Genomic DNA, 20,282 nt, shown 5'->3' with positions numbered 1-20,282 from the left:
CCACCAGTTTGGAGCCTTGCAAAGCTGTTTACAATTCCCCTAGGACTCTTCCTCTCTCTCATCCTGTTTCTCCTGCTTCCCTTGCAGTTTATGGCCCTGAGCTGATAAATCACATTCAGGCCTGTGCCTTGCTCCACACATAAGTAGTGGTGTGATCCTGTATAATATCCTGGAATAAATATGTGCAATGAGAGCGCCTTTAGCCAAGCACACTCCTGCTGCCCCTGGCCCCCAGCTCAATGCATCACCCTCAGGCTTATGAGCACTTGGTTCATAGGTTTATTATTTGTCTTGGTGAGCTGTGCTCAAACCCAAGATCCTGACTTCATGCCCCTGAATTACTGCACCAAATCTGTGCGTAAGGATCTGAATTTCAGCAGTGACTGATATGAATAGGTCTGCCTGCAGCTAAAAATAGAAAGCACGGGGCAGGCTTCCTGGCAGAGCTGTAGTAACTTCTAATATAAGGTGGCTCGGCAGCGGTTCCCATGGCGAAGCTTCCTCCAACATGGTGGGGAAGGCGTGTGCTCAAGCCAATAATTAGACAATAATTAGATAACAGAGATTCCTTGTGGGAACAGACTCATGAGGCACAAAGGCCAAAACTGAGTTTTGAAGTTTCCTTCTCCCTAGTATGGGTGTGCCCAGCCCTGGAGAAATAACTGCTTGGCTTTATCTTTCTCCATGGCTCAGTATCCCCTCTGCAAGGGGGTCTAGGTGCTGCAGTGCATGTATTTTAGCCACGCTGTTTTCTTACTCTCTCTGCAGTGCCTGGGCAGACCTACAGACCCCAGCCCACTCCCCAGTGAGCCCGTTCTGCTCCATGGCTTCCGCCTGCACTTTTATTCCTCCTCCTCCATGCAAGTGTTTGCTTATTCCCCCACTCCCAAGCCCAGCAGGAAGATGCACTTTCTCAGCATCCCTGCCTGTTCTGCCCCAGGTATTGCTCTGTAGCTTTGCTTGCAATTAAGTGTTTCATTCCTTGCAAGGCCAGACATGTCTGTTGTAACTCCGTAAATCTCCTGCATCACGGAAAGTTATTTCTCTGTTCATTAGGGCTTGTCTGCTGTGAAAATTTGCTGCCTCCCTCCACCCCCAATGCCCCCAGAGTGCTCATGCCATCAATCATGACAATGGTTCATCACAGCGATGCTAATCACAGTCCCTGGTGCTGGACCATATGGTCTCCTGCCTTAGCTGCCCCACGCAAAGCTTTCTGCATGAGGAGCAGCTGTGAAAATGCTCAGTGGATCTCCTCAGGGTCAGCCAAGTGTAATATGCATAAGGAAGAGCGCTAGGCAACTGTGTGGCAAGATGAGGCAGCGGGAGAGTACGGATGGCTCTTGGGAGCATTGCTGTGGCTCCGGCACAGCTCTCCTCCTTGCCCAGGAGCAACGGTGCTGAAATTCAGCAGTCTCTGTGGTGGAGGGTAGCAGCATGACAGCATGAGAACAGAGCTGAGGGAGGCAGGGCAAGGAGGAGGAGGTCTGGGCCACTACTGCTGGGCTCAGCTTCGTGTCTGGACAGAATGAAAATGCTGTGATAATTTCATCCTAGGCAGAACATTCTGCTCCCGCATCAACCTGAGCAACCCCTCGGTATAGGACTTGATTCCTCTGGAGCTGAAGGGAGCTGAGGTGGAAGATTTGTTGAGGCATAGAACAGAGGGTAACCCGCAGGGCTGGGACCCTCACCTGTAAGGGTGCTTAGCCCCTGTATCAGCATGAGAATAACTGTAAATGAGTGCTGTGGATGGAGAAAGGAGCAGACCCTGTTCCCCAGGGTGTGTGACTTTGGAGGGGAGGAAGGACAAGCGCATGCTCCCAGCTGGTTTGTCCCAAGTCTTTCCCAGCTGGGGAGCAGGCTGCCAGAGCAGTGTGCACACTGATGTCTTCCTGGGCACCCTCTTGGCATGCTGCTGGGGTCCCCTCGACTCACTGGTGCTGCAAGAGGGTCGCACAACTCTGAGGCTTCCCTGGTCTCTCTGAGCCTCATCCTGCCACCTCCCTGGGGAGGAAGCAGGAAAACTGGGTGAGTAATCTTTATGTCAAGGCAGAGCTCATCAGGAACAAACAATCCAGCTTTTGGGCAAATGGGTTGCATAGGACAGGCTGCCATCACTTTCTTGTTCTCCCCTCTCCCCCTTCAAGTAAATTTTGGCTCGCTGTAGCAAGGAAGTTGTTCCTGGGGCTTTTTAGGTGGTGAAGTTGCTGGGTCAGGACTGATTGTAGCTCTTGCATCAGCATGTCTGTGGTGTGGAAGTGAGCAGCCCCGGAGTGCTGGGGGTGCAAGGGGCACCCAGAGGGAGGAAAGGGCTGCCAGGGAGTAGGGGGCAGAGATTAGAGATGAAGGGTGTGCTGTGGGTAAGGACAGCCCTTTACTTGGGGTGGGAGCCCTCCACACCTTTTCTTTCCTGTTCCCCTGGCTTCTGTCCTGTCCTCAGAGGGCTTCTGGGGAGACCTGGGACTATTACTTTCCCAGTGCACCTTGCTGGATAAGCACAAAATCCTCCTGTAGGAAGGCTGTCACTTGATGTGTTCATGATCCATCATTTGATGCTGTCTCCGCTGCATACAGATGAAAGGAGGATGGAGATGTGCTTGTGGCTGCCCATGAGCCCAGTCACCCATAGATCCATCCCCAGGGCAACCGCGCTCCCCAGTGCCCCTGCCGTGGGGGGAGGCTGATGGGTAAGTGCACAGCTCAGACCTGGCAGAGTGGACCTCCCCGATCACTGCCGAGAAGGTCTGGCAGTGTCCATAGGGCACATTGTGAAGCTGCTAGAGATCAGGCATGCTATTGAATGAGTGTCCCTTGATTTGCTGTGATAATGGTTTTAGGACTGAGGTGTAACAGATGCACTCCTGTTTGAACTAACTGAACTTTGGTCCAGGCAGATGCTCAATAAGCAGGCCTAACCAAAGTTAATCCTATTGTGTGAGGCTACCAGTGAGAACTCAGCACTAACCCCTCCAAAAAATGGTTTGGCTGTAGACTGGGCTGGTTAGCAGCTGAAATGGCACTAATATAGCAGAACATCTGACTACAAACCAACCACTTTATGCTATAAGTATCTGCAGCCATCAGGGTCCGTTGAGCTCTCTCTGCATAGCAGCTAGCTGTGTGGCAGTGATCTCCCCTTGAGTAGGGACTCCTCTCAAGGTTACTCCTCAAGGTTGAGAGATCCCTTACCTGATACTAGACATTGATGAGTTGGTAAGTGACATATTTGCATGCAAGTAACATTTAAGATACATATAGTAAGCTTAAGTGATAATCTTAGTATCCCATACTAACTTTAAGTGTAGGAAACAGTAATTGATGGCCAATCAATTACTTACCAAATGTTTTATATACCTAAGTTTACTGATTAGAACTCAGTAAACTGACTGCTAGCTCACATCTGTCTGAGTGATCTCTGACTCTTCTCCTGTGACACTGTGGTTGGCATTCATTGAGTTGAAGGTGCACTGTGGGATTTTAAGTCATCTTTTCTCCTGTTCTGCTCTGTTTTTCCCTTGTTGAGGTCCTGAATCCTCTGTTAGTTCAGTTCACAGGGAGCTTTCCAGCTTGCCATGTGTGAGATGGAGTGGATTTGTGTTCTGGGGTCAGTGTTACCTCCCCAGTCCCATCCCAGCTGAGAGGGAACACTAAGAGATTTCCAACATTAAGCCCATACAGGAGCTGACATATGCAGGAGCTGACATAACACTGAGTCTACCTGGTGTCTTCAAGGGCTGGAATAATAATAGAAGGGATGGGCTGTGAGTTGGAGGAACTTATTACAGAAAAACAAACCTGATCCCATTAAAATAAGTAGACTTTGAGTCCCTCAGTCCTTTTGGTGGCTTTGTAGACTTCTGCCTCTATGGTCAATTCAAAGAAATGATACTATGCTGGGACTTAAAAGTGGCATCTAAGGAATGGTCATAAAATATCTAGGAGGAAACCAGACTTTAAATAGCTGCAATGATAATCAAGGCCTGGGAGCTGAGCTGTGTTGCCTGTATGTGTAGATCAGCACTGCCTTAGGCAGAGGCCTGGCCGTTGGCAGAGCTGATCATACCAGCTGAATACTTGGCCCACTGCATCATCTCTTCCAGAATGGAGAAAAATAGCTGAACAAATGGAGATGTGCAGGTGATCTGCAGTTCAGGAACTTGCTTTCTGTCTTGTGGTTTGGGGCTGTTTTTTTTGTTTTATTTTTTACTGCTGAGCTCTGAAGGGATTTGGATAGTTGACTCCCGCCAGCCTGCTGGCCTTGGCAAGAAGGTGTTAGCTTCTCGGCACTGAATAAGATAACTGTGCAAGCGTGAGTGTTTCAGCCAGCTTGGACGTAGAGCTGATTTATTACTCAATAGAGCCATTGAGGAGCTGAAAATTGGATGTGATCTGTACTCGGGGCCAGCGCTGGTTTGCTGGCATGAATTCTGTTCAAGGTGTCACCTGCGACTGCAGCCTTCCCTCCCCTTCACTTCCAGAGCAATAATAGCGAAGGGTTTTACAGTGACCTCCCCCTCCCCACGGCAGGCCTAGCTGACAGTGAGATCTCCACTGCTGCCCCCCCATTTTCTTCTCCCTGCCCACACAGGATTAGCCATAGCCAGCCCAGATATAATCTCTTCATCCCTACTGAACCGCTGAGAGATCCTGCACTGGCTGCTTTTGGGCAAGAAAAGCTTTTTGCTAATTCACAAAACTGAGGCGGGGGTGGCGGGGAGGAAAAAGAAACTAGGGAGAATAATTGGCCAGTTCCCGGCATCCTCGATGGCTGCTCTTAAGTAATTACGGGGACTCAGCAACACCCATATCACAGCACGTTCCCTGAGATTAACCGTCTGCTCAGCTGGCAATTAGAGCTGGTTAAATGGGAAGCTGCCACTTAGCTTTGACTTTGTAGCGGCTGTTTTCACTTCTCCAAGTCAAGCTCCAGGCACTGAAGGGAGAGGTGTGAATGTCTGTGGGGAGGATTAAGTGTGAGTTGCCTTTCCTATGCTGGGAGAGAGGCTTGTGGGCAGGGTGGCTGGAAGGGAATTAAAGCTATGCTCTGTTTTCTTTGTTAGTTCCCTCCCTGCTTTTTCTGTCAACCTCGAAAGCACAGGCTGCTCCCTTGCCCCATGTTTCCTCCTCCTCTAACTTTCCCTCCATCTTTGTTAGCAACCTTGGAAAACGACTTAGCTTGCTGATGCCATCTGTGAAAACACCAGTGCTGTGTGTTTATGTGCCGGCCTCATTTGCCCAGGAAAAATGCTGAGCTGAGAGGCATGGGTTCATCTCTCTGCCTAGGCCACTGACCTCCTGCCAGATCCTGCTCAAGTCAGTAGGGTGCATTTCATGGTTTCTTTGCTAACAAAGAGGCTTATGACGTTCCTGCCTCTTGCGCTGTGGTGCATCAGAGGACTTGAATGATGATAAAATCCTTTAGCCTCAGTTGCTTCAGTGACCACTAGTATATTGCTTCAGTGCTTCATGCAGACCGTCTGGCCCAGCCGAGAGGGTGGCAAGCCCTCATCTTTGGCCTTCCCAGAGCTCTGTATGGTTTAGTACTGCACTAAGGCAGCACTAGGACTCTTGCCTGGCTCCTTTGGTGAGGTTGAGGGTCTCAGATAATGACAATGTAAGGAAAGGACTGCAGTATGGAGGCCAAGCCAAGTTGTTGCTGATTGTCTTCAGGCCTGTTTGCATCCTGCAGGCATGCAGAGGCTTGGTATGGCCCGGGTTGGTGAGTCTGCACTCAAAGCACACTGCATTGCAGACTGAACAGCCACCCCCATCCTTCAGAGCAGTCCCCTACTCCTGGGGAAAGCCATGCAGCCACCTGCTTTTCCTTGGCTATAAATAATGCTGACATGAAGGGCTCTGGCAGCTGCCAACTGCGGCTAGGTCCTGGCCACTGGTACGCTCAGCAGCAAGGAGTTGCAGCAGGACCCAGTGCTACGTGGTGCTTCTCTCCTGTGGGCTCAGCAGGAACCTTGCACATTGGAATTAGCTTCAGTTTTTTTCTTGTCAATTTATCTTTTGAGTTTTCTAGGCCAACTGTCTTCCTTTATTATCTTCACACTACCTATTTATCTCATCTGCCCCCTCGTCTTCCCGCTTTCCTCCCTCTGGTTGCCTGTCCGTTGCTGAGCTCTTGCCTGCCAGCAAAAACAAGCCACAGCGGCAGAGCATGGCAGACCCTGCTGAAGATACATCGGGCCTGACAGCTGAGGCCAAGTCAGCAAAGCCGGTCCCTGCTTGCTGTCCCCCGGCATCCAGCCCGCGTGGCAGGAAACTCCTGAGGTGCCCCACCACCGCGAGCATCTAGAATGCATCTGCTGTCCTGCCTGTGCTGTTTCGCTCTGCGAGGACAACCGAGGTGCCTGAAAGCTGCAGGTAGGAAGGTGGTTGCCATCTCCTCCACCTATGTGGCGTGCTCAGGTCAGCTCCTTCCCTACCCCCTCCTCTCACCCATGCTCCCCTAAAAGTCCCCAGGCTGGTAGGTTGAGGGGCAGATCCAAGCAGTGCTGGCCCCAGCAGACACTATTAAGTTGCAGATCATCCTTCCTGGAAGTCTGTGATTATGGTCTCCGTGCCTCTAGACATGGCCTTGGTGGTGCTAGTACAATCTGTTTGCACACAAACAATAATAATATTCTGCAGTTTTATCTTCTGTTCTGGGCATCGTGTTTTCAGAGAGACCAGCTGGAGGGGTGAGATGGAGGAGTTTGGGGCCATGTTCAGATGAAATAATCTTGGTTGTCTGACCCAGAGTGGCTGTGGACAGGAGGCAGGCCCCAGGGGCCCATCACCTGGCCAGCAAAAAAAAAAAAAAAAAAAATCACCTGTAGGTTTAGGTGCTATAAACGCAGCTGTTGCAGCACTCTGTATTAACTTCTTGCTTCTACTTCAGCTGAACTCCAGCCACCATGCACAGCCATGAACTAAACTGCAGGGACCCTTCAGTCAAAGGAGGACCGTGGAAGCAGATGTAGTAAACCCTGCCCCAAAATATCCTGTGTTTAATCCAACCTGCCAGTTCTATCCCACAGCAGAGCTCTCATCTGAAAACTGAGATGCTGATCAGAAGTAGCTTGGTGCTTCAGAGCTGTGCTTTCAGAGCCTGGAGAGGAAACCAACCCTTAATTGCTCACAGCTGTAGGACACAGATGTGCTGAGGCCTGACCCTTTCCAGAGACATGTTGTGCCTGTGTTAGAGCTGTGCTTTTGGGAAGCTTCAGGCTGGCACAGGTATTGACTGCCAAGAGAAACCTCAGCACCTGCAGGATCCCAGGGGAGGGCCAGAGGGCTGACTGAGGTGAGACCTTGTAGTACAGCTGACTTACAACCTACAGCCCTCTGGGACAAGGCTGTGCAAACCCATATCTATGCATCCAGATGGGCAGAAAACCATCAACCCTTCTGTAAAGGGGAGCAGAAATAAAATTGAAATTGAACTGAACTTTCCCAGTCACACTCCCTCCTCCTTCATCTTTCAGGCACTGTCAAACTTTGTCAGGAATGTCCTGACAAAGTTTTGGGGTAAAGGCAAGAAATTCCTTTTAACTTCTGGAAGCAATAGGAAGGCAGCAGCACTTTCGATGTCTTGTTCAGCTCACCAGCCAGAGCTATTCCACATGGCTCTGACACAGCACAGCTGGAGCAGTGTATGAGCCACATCTGCGGTGCTCAGTGTCCCTCTCCATGGAAAGCACAAAGGGCTGTGTGCACCTGCCTGGAGGTTTAGAGAAGTAGATGAGCCTTAATCAGCACTAATCCCATTGGAAAAAAAAAAAAAAAACCAAAAAAAAAACCCCCAACAAAAGCTGTGTGGCAAAGACCCTGCCTGATGATTTGAAAATGTGAGTGTCTGTCTTGGATGGGCAGGGAGGGTGAGAAGAAATCTTGAAGTGTTTGGAGATAGGAATTGCCCATCAGGAAAAGAACAGACCAGGCCAAAAAGATCTGGAGGGGAAGCAGACCTTATTCTGCTGTACTTAAATTTGCAGGGCTGCTAGAAGTAGAGAACATGGTAACTGTCTTCCTACCTCACAAGCTAGAATTAAATTAGGGATCTGGAGGTTCCTTTGAGGAAGGTTAGGACTTGAAAAAGAGGATTTCCTGGCCCATGCATGGTGAGATCCACACCCTAAATCCAGGAGCCCTTGCTATTCCAACACTGCACTACTCTCTTCACCTTCTTCATGGAACAGACAGAAAACCAACACATCCAAAGTGCAGGTGAGACTATAAGTATAGCAGGGAAGTTCTCTGCAAGGATAGTGGTCAAATGTAGTTTTCTGTAAGTCATTATTAGCAAGTCCTTAGGTAAAACTGTGCAACTGCAGTGTACAGTTCCACTGGGCAAGCTATCTGGTGCTCTTGTGGGATTTGCTCTTACCTGGTATACTACACAGGAAAGGCAAAAGCTCAGGGAAAGAAAGTCAATACAAAGTGCCTCATGCAATACAGAAGGAAGGAGCTGGATCTTTTCATTTATGAGGGTGGCACCTCCATCTCTGTCCTCAGTGCCTAGTTCTGTCACCAAAAAGTAGGCTGAGTGTGCCAATGCAGACATCATTTTGCAGGCCACTTGCACATGATGGGCTGGGGTTTTGAGCTTTATTTTTAAGACAGCCAAACTTTTGCAGAGAGAGAGGGCAGATTTTATTTTAGCAAGGGACTGCCTGCTGAGGCTGTGCGTAACTGCACTGCTTGGTGCTATTGTGCTGGGCTTGGGGTTAAAAAGGGCTAGTAACCTCTAGCAGGATTAGAGAGAACATGGAAAGGAGAACCCTGAGTTTGGATTAAAGATGTTTAAAAGTCTCTTGTATCAGCAAGCTCTTTTCTCTGGGAGAGATTGGGACTGCAGCTTCTCGGCCACTCTGTTAATCTGGTTTCCATGGAAACAGGATGATGTTAGTGGTGACATTCTCCCCTAAATGGATGCTCAGCAGCTGCCTTAGAGGAGTAGTCTGGCTTTAGTTTAGTTTTCAGTCTCCCAAATCTGGTTAGCTTGTTCCCTGTCAGTCCCTGGCAGCTACTGCTAGGGGAATTTTTGCTGCAGGTGGAACCTGCATCAGTGCCCCCATGCTGCAGAGATTTTGCTGGAGAGTTCACAGACTCAAGTCTTCACACCTCACTCAGCCAGCCCAGAAAAAGCAACAGAGGTTCACACAATCACAATTTTACTGGTGCTCCTGAATGGGCCAGGCTATGGCTCTCTTGCAAATGTGGCAGAGCTGTATGACTCCCACCCTCCCACATTGCCCAGTGTGACCGAGGCATCTCTTTTACACCATATTCAGGAGATCTCCTGGGTCTGCTGCAGTGATCACTCTGGGAAGGATATTGCAATGCAGCCTGTGGACAAGGCATTGAGCAAGAAGTCGAGAAACTTGCCTTGTCTTAAAGCAAATCCAGCCTTGCAACATTCAGCCAACAGTAATCACTGAGGCAGGCCTTGTACGGCTTTGCTCTGTGCTGGGGACAGAAGAAATGCCTGTCCCAGAGTTCATCCCAAATGCTGGCCAGTCTAGTCTCTAAATCCAGACTGGAGGTGCTAATGTGGCCATCCAAGCTGAGAGTGAAATGATGGTTGGCTTGTAAACGTTCCCTGCATCTTTCTAAATTCCTTTTCATCCTGAGTCACATGCGGAAAGAGCGTGGGTGAGTGCGAGTAGGCAGAGAGGGATGGTAGGGCTGCATGAATTTGGATATGCACATCAGCTATCAAACTTAGTGCAAAATTGCTGTGAAAGCAAGGAAAAAAAGATAAATTTAATGTCACAGTCTTCAGATGATGAGCTACTGCTCTTAGTGTTTTCTGTGTTAGCGGAGACTTGTTTGTTGAGATGAGCAAGGGGTGTTCTGCCCCTCATGTCTCCTCTTCCTAACCCTTTCCTCTTTTTTTCCTCTCCACTGCTCCACAGTTGCATTTCCCAGTGGGTCTCAGCCAAATGTGTGGGACTGCTGCTGCTTTTAGTCCTTTCAGATAAGCCACGGGTTTGGCTAAAGAAAGTTGAAACAAAGCAAACAAAATGTAGATGACCTTTCTGCCTGACTCCAGCTCCTCCTTCAATAACGTTTTATGCCATCAGCTAATTCTATCAAAATCTGAAACTGTACGCTTATAAACGTGATGAAACTGAAAAGTCAGGGGACTTTATCAGTAGTCTTTTTGGCCTTACTGTGAGACCAACACTAAATGAGACCTCAAAGATTTTCTTCCCAGAGACAACTCCACAAGGATCCAAGCTTCCCTTACAGAGGAGCTCTCTGGCTTCCTGGGTCCATCTGGAATTGCACTGGAACAAGTGCATGGGTGTTCTCTGTAAAACCCGTTGCTTTTTCAGGCCCTGTGAAAGTTTTCATAGAAAACATGTCTAGTCCAAACAGCCACTTCAGATTTAATATATGAGTGATGAATAAAAAACTACAGCAGCACAGTGTCAGCCAACACCAGGACGCCTGTTACTGAGAGGTCCAGCCCTGGTCTGGCTGGGAGTGAGAGACGGGGCTCTGCACACCCTGCAGGTGGCCCTTTTGCAATTGGTGAGCCTTGTGGAGGGGTCCTGCAGCCTCATGTATCCTTTGAAGTGTCATTCTGCGCCACAAAGCAGGCAGCAGCTCCCGTGTGGGCTACATCTCAGCAACTGTAATTCATCCCAGTTTGTAAGATGTTTTCCCTTGACTGCCATGTCCCAGTGACATCTACAAGGCAAGCTGTGATCTCTGTGGCCTGTGAATCATCACTGATAATGGCATTTCTGCCAGCTGACTCCTACTTTTGCCAGCTGTGCAGCACCAGAGTTTGTGGATGCACCCAGAGAGAGCTTCCTGGCACTATGGTGAGGGAAATGGCCTCTTCTTTCTAGAGCACAGCCCAGACAGAGGTCACCTGGGAGGGACGCTTTTATGGACAGAGGGTGGTACATCTCACCTTCACTGTCCCTGGAAGTGGACCTCCCTGACCCAGCCTAGGGAAAATTCATCCTCTCCCTTCCCTTCACCTTCATGCCTTCTCCTTAATCTCCTTAATCTCCAGATTAAGTCCGAATTTTCTCCTCTCTTTCCCTCAGAACTCTTCACTGCCTGGCCCATGTGCAATAGTCTCCAGCAAAAAGGGGCAAACTTTGGCTGTTCTTGGAGTCTCAATACCTCCTCCTGCGCCTCCCTCTGGAACATCAGCATCTCAACCTCCATCCCTGGGATGTCTCCCTGCTCGGTTCAGAACTCAAGTAAGTCCTCTGCTCACTCTGGGCATCAATGTCCTCTTTTCTGTGATCATAAGAGCATTGCCTTTTGTCAGAGTGAAGATAGCATCAAAAAGTGTGAGGCTTAGTAATGGACACCAGCTAAATCTTGCAGGGTGAGAGACTGCAACCTGTGCATTTGCTGAGAAAAATACTCAGATAATGCTAGAGGCACTGGTTGGTTGGTGAAGTGTCTTGGGTATTCTGCCTGCCTCTGCTACATCCGTCTGGCACAGCTGACGGTGTGTTATTTAGTCACTCTGCATCTCCCTTACAGCCAGGATAACAACACCTTGTGGGGGTGAGAGTAGATGTTCATTGGCATTTGTCATTGACTTGGCTGTAAGCACCCTGGGGAGGCCTATAAATAAGTGAGGGGCTGTGATTCAGCAGCTACTGGAGGAGCAGCAGCTGCCATGATTGCTTCAAAAGCCTAAACTCTCTTTTTGATTTGGGTTTTTGCATTAAATTTGCAAGAGTCCCCTCCACAAGTGGAGCAGGGGAAGGCGATCTGCTGTGCCTCTGGGGAAGATGGTGTGGAAGTAACCACCGTGGTAACAACATGAGACTGATTGCAGGCTCCACCACAGCACCTTCATTCTTTATTAATGTGCACCTGCTTTCATGTTTTTTTCTTTTTCTGTTTGTTCGGGTGGGTTTTGCTGATGTCTGTTATCACTGGGCAGAGAGAGACATTAAAATAAATTGTTTAGGTCAGGCTTGTGGAGCAGGAACCAGGTATCTGGATGAGTTATCAAGGTAGCAGTGCTTTTGCATCTGCAAAGTCAGTGATGGGACTAATAGGAGACTGAATGATCCGAGCAAAAAGCACAACTGTGTACACCTCGAGGCTCTGAGCAGCAAAACTGCAGCTTGGATTTAGGTTCAGATCACCGAGTTCAACTTTGCTCATTTAATTCATGCAGTGCTTTTGGACATTATTGACAGTCGTGCTTTTGTAAGGCTTTGTGGGCCTGCATCTGCTGGGACATGCTGAAGTAAAGGTCCTTTTCTGTGTGCACATTGGGGTAAAAAAGTGTGTATGTATGAACTTCTGTCAGCTACAGCAACAAAGCAGCTGTGCTCTGCATTTTTATGGTCCTCTGCTAAAATAATCTTAGTGAAGGCCTTGGCTTGTCTCGATTTGGGAGGAAGGATGTATGTCTGTCCCTTGTGTCAGAGTGTAAATGTGCCCACAGCTTGATGGGGTAAAGCTTGCTTTCACTGATGAAAGCGAGGTGCTTTGTGAGCAGCGGCAAGGGGAATCAGTTGGCTCAGAGGTAGGTGAACAGTAACCATGAGAGCACATGTGAGACTTGTGATGCCCTAGGAGGTCCTAGTGACTCTGTGTGGACCCAACAGCAGCAGCACTGACCTCCGCTGCTGGCTCAAAACCACCTGGACGTCAGTCCCATGACGTGTTTGCAGCTTGGTGAACGAAGACGTGTTCTGTGCCCTAGATGAGAACATGGGGAAACAGCTGCAGAGACATCACACAGGCTTCTTGCTGAAGCACAGCCAGTGGGGAGGGAAGATTTCTTAGCCAGGTCATCCCGTGGCTCTCACCTTTCTAATGAAGCTTTGTTCCTAGTGGCCACTCAGCCCTTCTGCTTTCAAGTCAACAAATTACAAAAAAAAAGGCAAAAAGCAAAGAGGAGGAGAAAAAGACAGAATGATGTATTTTTGTGCACACTTTCCCTCTCCCTCTTCATTCCTTTGAGCCATTTTTAACCCAAGCTAATTCAGCTGGAAATATAAATAACCCTATAAGGACGCCACCTCCTTGTAATGAAGTGTAAAGGTCACTTCTGCTCAAATCACACAACTCTTTCATTTTGTTCTCTGCAAGGAACAGCTCCTCTCTTTAATTATTCAGTTTGCTTTTATATTGCAGTCATTGCTCTCTTGTCTCTAATCTCTGACACTTCCCCGTTATGCAAGCCCCTGGGAGGCTGGGTGATGTGGCCTTTTGGGTCACACCGAGGACCGCGGATGCTATAAGCAGCAGTTGAGACTTGCTTGGGAGAGGAAGGAGAGGCTAGATGTGGGGAAGGAGAGCTGATTCTTGGTTTTCAGAGTTATTTCTTTGATGATGTGGGTCTGCCTGTGTTTCTTCAGGGTGTGAGCATTGTAAAATATGTTAATTTTTGTTGGAGTTAAATCCTTATGCATGAGGTACCACTTGATGTGATGGGAAGGAGAGAGGCTGGAGGGGAGTTGGGGCATTCCTGTCCTCTGGGCTCACCTGGTGAGTGGATGAAGACAGGAGGCTGTGGGTGGGAAGTGACCTCTGGATGTTCGCTGCTCACTGAGGAACATAGTTGCTTACAAGGCTCTGAAATGAAGCAAAACCTCTGGCATCAGTACATTGTCCTCAGTCTTCAAGTATCTTTTGGCCTACGACGCCCACAACCAGGGAGAACAGTGAGAAATTGCAGCAGCATGCTGCAAATGTGAGCACTCCTGTGACAGGCCACGGGAGTCACCAGCACAAAAATCGGCGATGGATTTGGGGACTTTCCCCGTTCTCTGGGGATGAATCTAGGGTCACATGCAAGTTCTTATTGGACAAGTGCCGAAAAGAGGGCTGGAGAACAGGGCCAGCAGGACTGTGACATAGCTCCCCATTGCCGCCAGACAGGCTTTGGTTTAGGAGGCCTTCAGAGTCCTCCATGCTGGCATCCAGTGAGTCTTCCTAGGAAAGCTGAAGCATCCACACCATGTGCTCCCTGCCACCCTCCCATGTGGGAGCATCTTCCATCGCCCTCCACCCCAGGCCCCTGTTCATGTAACCGGAGGGTGGTGGGGCCCTGGCTGTGGTGGTCCTTTCTCCTTGCTGGGGCCACCAGTCTTCATTTTCCCAAGGGTGCAGTAGGGAGTCTAAGACCACAGGCAGTGATGCAAAAGACTGTATGGGAATCTGTGAGGTCCTACAAGACCTTCAGGGGCTGAAAGGGGCTATATCAGTGGCTGAGATGATTATTGCACTAATTACTACTGTAGCATCCTAAATAATTAATAACCATAATTAATTGTATGGACGCAAGAAAGGCAGAAACAACTTCTGCGGTGGCTCCTCCCTACCCCAAGCACTGGTCCCTCCAGAACTTCTCTGGAGTGTTTTATCTCCCTGAATGTTCAAATGACTTGAGCAATGTGGGGTTTCCTCCATTTCCCCATGGGATTCCTCATTCTCTGCTCTAATTATAACACTGCAGCAGCTATTAATGCCCACAAACACAGGTCCTCGGTAGCTGGATGAGCAAAGGTTTATATAATCATATGAAGATTTGAGAGCTGAAAAGCCTTTCATTGTGCACTGCATTAATCATTTAAAAGGTGCCTGACTGATGGTTTTTGCATGTGTGTGTGGTTGTTTTCTTTTTTTCCCCACTCCCCATGGAGTCCAGCTGTTGTTGGCTATACTTGGTGTGCTCAGCACCAGCCAAATCATTGCTAGAGCCAAAATGATTTCTGAAGACTCGTGTTCACATTAATCTGGTGATGCACTCATGCAAGTCATGCACTGTGCTGATAGAAAAGAAGCATACCAGGGCCTCTGATGAGAACGTGTAAAAGTTTTGCTTGTTAATGGTAAGACATATTTCACAGTATAAGAAGTCTCACACTGAAGGGATAGAACTGGCGTGGTCATTTCCCAATTATAGCTGGCAGATGAGGCACAGAGACATGAAGCAACACTGACACAGACACATGGGAAGTCTAATGAAGAACAGAGCACTGACCAGCTCTTTGGCTGCGGATGGAGATGTCCTCTTCCAAGCTGTGCTAGTGCCAGAGGTTTGCCCTCTCATTGCCCCTTTTGGACATGCTATGGGAGCAGTAGCATCATGGTTAAGTCAAGCTACCAATTTAAATTTTGAAGCTATTTTCTCTGATATTCCCTAAACACTGGGCTTCAACAGCAGCCATCCTTGACACAACTAGCTGCAGAGGATAACTGTTGTCCATAACATAAGTTGTGTACCAGCACCAGCCCTCCCTTCCCTTCTATGATTGCTCTAGCAGACCGGTAACAGCAGCTACTGCATATTGATACAGCAGCGCAGACCAGATTGGGACACAGTTTGCTTTGTGTGGAGCTACAAATGTAGCTTGGTTCCAGCTGACAGGCTATTGTGACCTCATCTCTATAAAACCTGACCTTAAACATGCACCACTCATTCATTCAAAACCTCACACAGACATAAAACCCAGAGTTCAAAAGCTGTAACTTTCCAGAGACAAGGGACGAAAAAAATAACTGTGAGTTTTTACGTGAAAATCCAGAAACATTTGATTGTGGTTTTGCAGATGCAATTTCTATGGTGCATCCAGGATGAACTTTGGAGGGTGTAGTGTGAGGTTCAACACCTCTGCTGCCACCATCCTCCTTCCAAGCCCCTAAGCATGGCTCACAGTAATGAGATGTAAGGGTATAAAAAAGTCCTAGCAGAGCTAAGGAAAGATAATCAGGGTTAGTGTGCTGACAATGGGAGAAGAGGCTGAAGAGTGCGGAGGGCTACAGCCAGGGTGGCCAAAATGCCACTTTGCAGAGTCATCATTAAGGCAAATCCAGTCTTCTGTCTGAAGATGTGGACTGTTTTAATAACAAAGACACTGGAATTAGAAGCTGAGAAAACAAGGGGAGTTGCTCAGGTCTATAGGTACTAATGCTCTGGGTAATTCATGTCCTAAATCTGTTCGTTTGAAAGCATCTCTGCTGAAATTGATATGGCAGGTATTCCTTACAGTAACCGTATGTTATGATGCCTTCTGGCTCCAGCCAAAGGCATTGCAATTAAGGAAACAAATGTCGGCTTTTTCTCCCAGTCTTGTTTAATACCCCAGATGTCTGGTGTGGTACTATCTTGCTCTTTAGTGGATGGTCTGTGCTGCACAGTGACAGCACAGTGACAGTCACCTGGGTGGAAATGCTAAGCTCTGGCATGCAGGGGCTGGCGTAGCTGTCTGTAACCCGGGGGAACAGATGGCACTGCCTGACTAATGCAGATTGTCCCCCTTTCCCTTCTCCTTTCCAGTGCAAATTGAGGCCTTAAAAAGGATTGATGGGGCTAACAACAACCTCATCTAGGATGACTCTTTGGGGGATTAATTACTAGTAGCTGGGGAAAGGTTTAATGGTCCAAAGAGATCAGCAGTCTCAAGCCAGTTTATTAATCAGCCGGGGCTAAGGCCATTATAGCTTAACAGCTCAGCTTGTATGGGTGCAGAAGCAGCAAGGGGTAGCAGTGATAATCTCTGCACAGAAACAAATCAAACAAAGCAAGGAGATCCCTGGGATCCAGCACAGAAACTCACTGATTGTCCAGGACCAAGATTTAGCATGGAAATGCAAAGAGAAAAGGGAGTGATAGGCTGGCTTAGTTTATGTCTGATACACTGCAACCCACCTCACTCCCTCTGCTGCTCCTGAACAAGCCCATGGGCTTCCAGCCAGCTTTTTCTCTAATCTCTGGCCACTAGACACCACTAAACCCTATGTTGTTGCCTGGAGAGTTGGGGACTACTATTGGGAGAGGAAATTTCCTTCTAACATCTTGTTCAGAGATCAAGTTTCTGCCCTGGAGTGTAAAAACCAAGGTTCTTATTATTTTTATCACAGTAAGTCGAAGCACAGAAGCTATTCTTATTCATATAAATGTCTAATCCTACTTTGAATCCTCTGGAGCTGTTGCATTTGCTTTGATTACTTTTTCCAGTTATAGCTAAAATAAATTTTGCAGTATAATAATCTGCCTTTCCAATGCAGCAGTTCCTGAGATGAGGAAAGGAGGCACTGAGCAGGCCCTGCTATGGACCCTGTCCCATCTTGGGGCTCAGGGAATGCTTGGCTGTGTCCTGGCTGCCCCAGAGAAGTTAAATGCCATATGTATGGGCTAGTGTTATTCCTGGACTACCTAATGTGGGGTCTCAATGCCTGAATCTAATTATTTGCTCTTCAGTTTAGACTCTTTGGGAGTAATCTATAGCAGGATGTCTGAATATAGCATAAGGATAAAGTAATTTCTCCTGGGGTACAGTGTGGGCAAGCAGTAGGATCACTGGGGAAGGAGACCAGCTCCCAGGCTCTGGAGCAATTTTCAGTTGCCTCCATGCAGCAGGACTGGGTAGGAGCCACTGACTTATTCTGGCCAGGCTGGGGTCTGGGAAATATTACAGCAAGCTGGTATGGGTGACTTGGGGTCAGTAGGCTCTTCACTTACTTGAAAGTGAAGTCCTGTTCTTCATCTTCATAGAGTCTGTTTTTAGCAGCTTACAAAGAGTCTGATCTTCTGAAGAGAGCTCTGGCTTTGTTCTAGAATCTGAGCACAGTGAGAAATTGTTTCTGTTCTGACACATCTTTAGGTGTCCAAAATTTTACATTATTTTTTTATTTTCTTTTTCCTGTCCTTGCGCCATCTGAAGTCATGAACTACATGCGAGAGCAGATCCCTTACATGCATTCATGAGCTGCCTTTTCGGGTAAAACTTCTTCTAAATTAATATTCTGCTCTTCCTCTTTCTTCCTGTAATTGCATGTATCAGCCATATGCATTTCTGCTCCCTTGAGACCCTTGCTGATTCACTCTTGCTTCCCTCTGTAGCGCTCCTGGAGAGCTTGGAACTCTGGCTGCCCTCAGATGGTGAAAACCAGCATGCTCCATACACATGAGGGCTCCAGCCTGAACAAACATCATGTACAACACTATATGTCTCTCCTAACTCAGTATTTTTAAGAGTCACCAAGACAAACTCTTCCCTGGAGAGGAGCCTGGACAATCAGCAGGTGAAAGCTGTTTCAGCAAGAGATAGTTCATGGGAAAAAAAAGTGTGGTCTTTTCTGTGATTGTGGCTTATGGAATAAACAGGGTGAGCAACCTTATGTATCTTTGGATGTTTCTGCACATTACTTAATAAAGATTTCCAGTTTGCAAGGGCAGTAGCCTAAATTTAATGAATCAGCAACCAGAAAGGCTGCAGGCACCAAGGACAAGCTGAATTAATGGAATTCCCTTTCTGGCATGCTGTGCCTGGGCCTCACTGCTTTTTATTCATCTTTTCACCAGTGGGACAGTGTATATGGACCTGTAGTTTTCTGTACCTTTGGATCTCTAGACTTCCAAACTAGATGTTTCTATTGCTTTAGCTAATGAAGGGTAGGGATCAATGTGTAGCATGCTGTGAGCTGTGATTCTATAAGATAAATCAAAACTTGTTTATGAATCTTTGTAGCATGTGGCAGAACTTTATGCTAGTAGTTCTAGCTAGTAGTCTATGCTAGATGGTTCTTGGTGGTCTTGCTTTTTATGGCTATAGAGACTCGTGCTGTTGAGTCTGATAATTACATTGGCAAGCCAACACATGGACTTATCACTGAAATTAATCCAATATAAAATCTGCTGAGTTCTGATTCTTGAAGACAGAGGAATGTAATAACTAGGGGAGCTGTAGGAGCCAACAAGTAACTTTATATGAGCCTGAAGTCTCTGCGCACCAAATTGAAGTGGAAGAGTAGAGCTTCCTCAGATGAGGTACATTGGCCCTGCTTGGACCTCCCCTTAGACCAAATTCTGAGGTTCCCTGGGAAATGAAGAACACATTGAGGAAACCATGTTAGAAATATGCTGAACTATGTTTCAACCTGCCAAGTTTTCCCCTAATATAAACATATGTACTAGTGCTAAATTTAAATTCAGGTCCTAAATGCTGTACAATGTTGGCTACCTATAGTCCACATGGAATGGTGACCCTATAACCCCTAAATGCAGCAGCATGTATTAATGGCTTATCTGAAGTCTCTGTAGCAAACATTTCAGTCTTTTCAGACAGGGAGAAGTCAGTTACTTTGCAAATATCAATGCAGATCAAATAAAACTTATCTCAAGGACAAATGTATTTGTTCTGAAAATTTGGACAAAAAAATCAGAAATGGTTCTTTAAAATGTACCAGTCTAGAGCAAGTTTTGTCTTCCTTTCTGAGCAGTGAAAATTGGGGATCAAGCCTTAATTTGAAATATGTGGTAGAATACAGCAAAATCAATGCCATTGAAAATGCCTTGCAGTTTGGACATATGGATCTCCAGATTTGACAAAAACTTCTCTGTTCTACAGACAGAGAATATTTGACTTTAATTTTACTTCATATATGTGTAGCCATCCTGTGTTGTTTTGTACTGATCACAACTGCTCTTCTGTTCTCTTTGATGAACTTGTTTGGTTTATTTTGGTTGGTTGGTTTGATTTTGGTGGCATTTTTCGTTGTTGGTTTGGTTTGAGTTGGGTTTTTTGGGGGTGGGGTCATACTGGGCATGATGGTGAGTGTTTTGGGAAAGGGATAGTTATTTTATTTCATGCATTTCGTATAACTGGGCCATCAGTCTCAGAAGAGTATGTACAAGGTGCCTAAATAGAGAGATACAAAAATGCAATTGCTGTTTTTTTCCTTTCCTTATGTAAAATAAAAGTCTTGCTGTGTTTAAAAATCCACTTTTCTCCTCTGGAGTGAAGTGGTTTATGCCTGCAGCAGGAATAGGTACCTTCTGGTTCCAAGCTCCATGGAACAATCCTGGGGCTATCAGCGTTGTTGGAAATGGAGAGGGAAAGGAGGGAAGATGATGATTCACAAGAAGTTTGCCTGTTTGCTATGATTTTGCTTTGTTGCTTCGTGTTCTCTGGATGGCTTAGGGAGAGATGCTTTTCCCTCATCTATGATTTGCTGCCAGAAGAATATATCAAGAAGCAGAATACTAAGAAATCTCAGGAAACAAATGAGAAAGCCCTGAATGAATGTGGCATGTTTCTCCCCTCAGCTGTTAGGCTTTCATTTCCCAGTAGTGTTGGGCAGAGGGGGCATGCAGGGACTTTGAGATGGTTCCACAAGAGTTGTGTGGTTCCTTTTGCTTTCTGGTTTAGTACCAAAATAGGACAAGGGGTAATGGTTTTAAATTAAAAGAGAGTAGATTCGGGCTAGAGATAAGGAAGAAATTGTTTATAATGAGGGTGGTGAAACATTGGAACAGGTTGCCCAGAGAGGTGGTGGATGCC

The sequence above is a fragment of the Chlamydotis macqueenii genome, chromosome 11, assembly GCF_036417535.1.
Source record: "Chlamydotis macqueenii isolate bChlMac1 chromosome 11, bChlMac1.mat, whole genome shotgun sequence".
NCBI lineage: Eukaryota > Metazoa > Chordata > Aves > Otidiformes > Otididae > Chlamydotis > Chlamydotis macqueenii.
Note: the sequence above shows the minus strand (reverse complement) of the source record.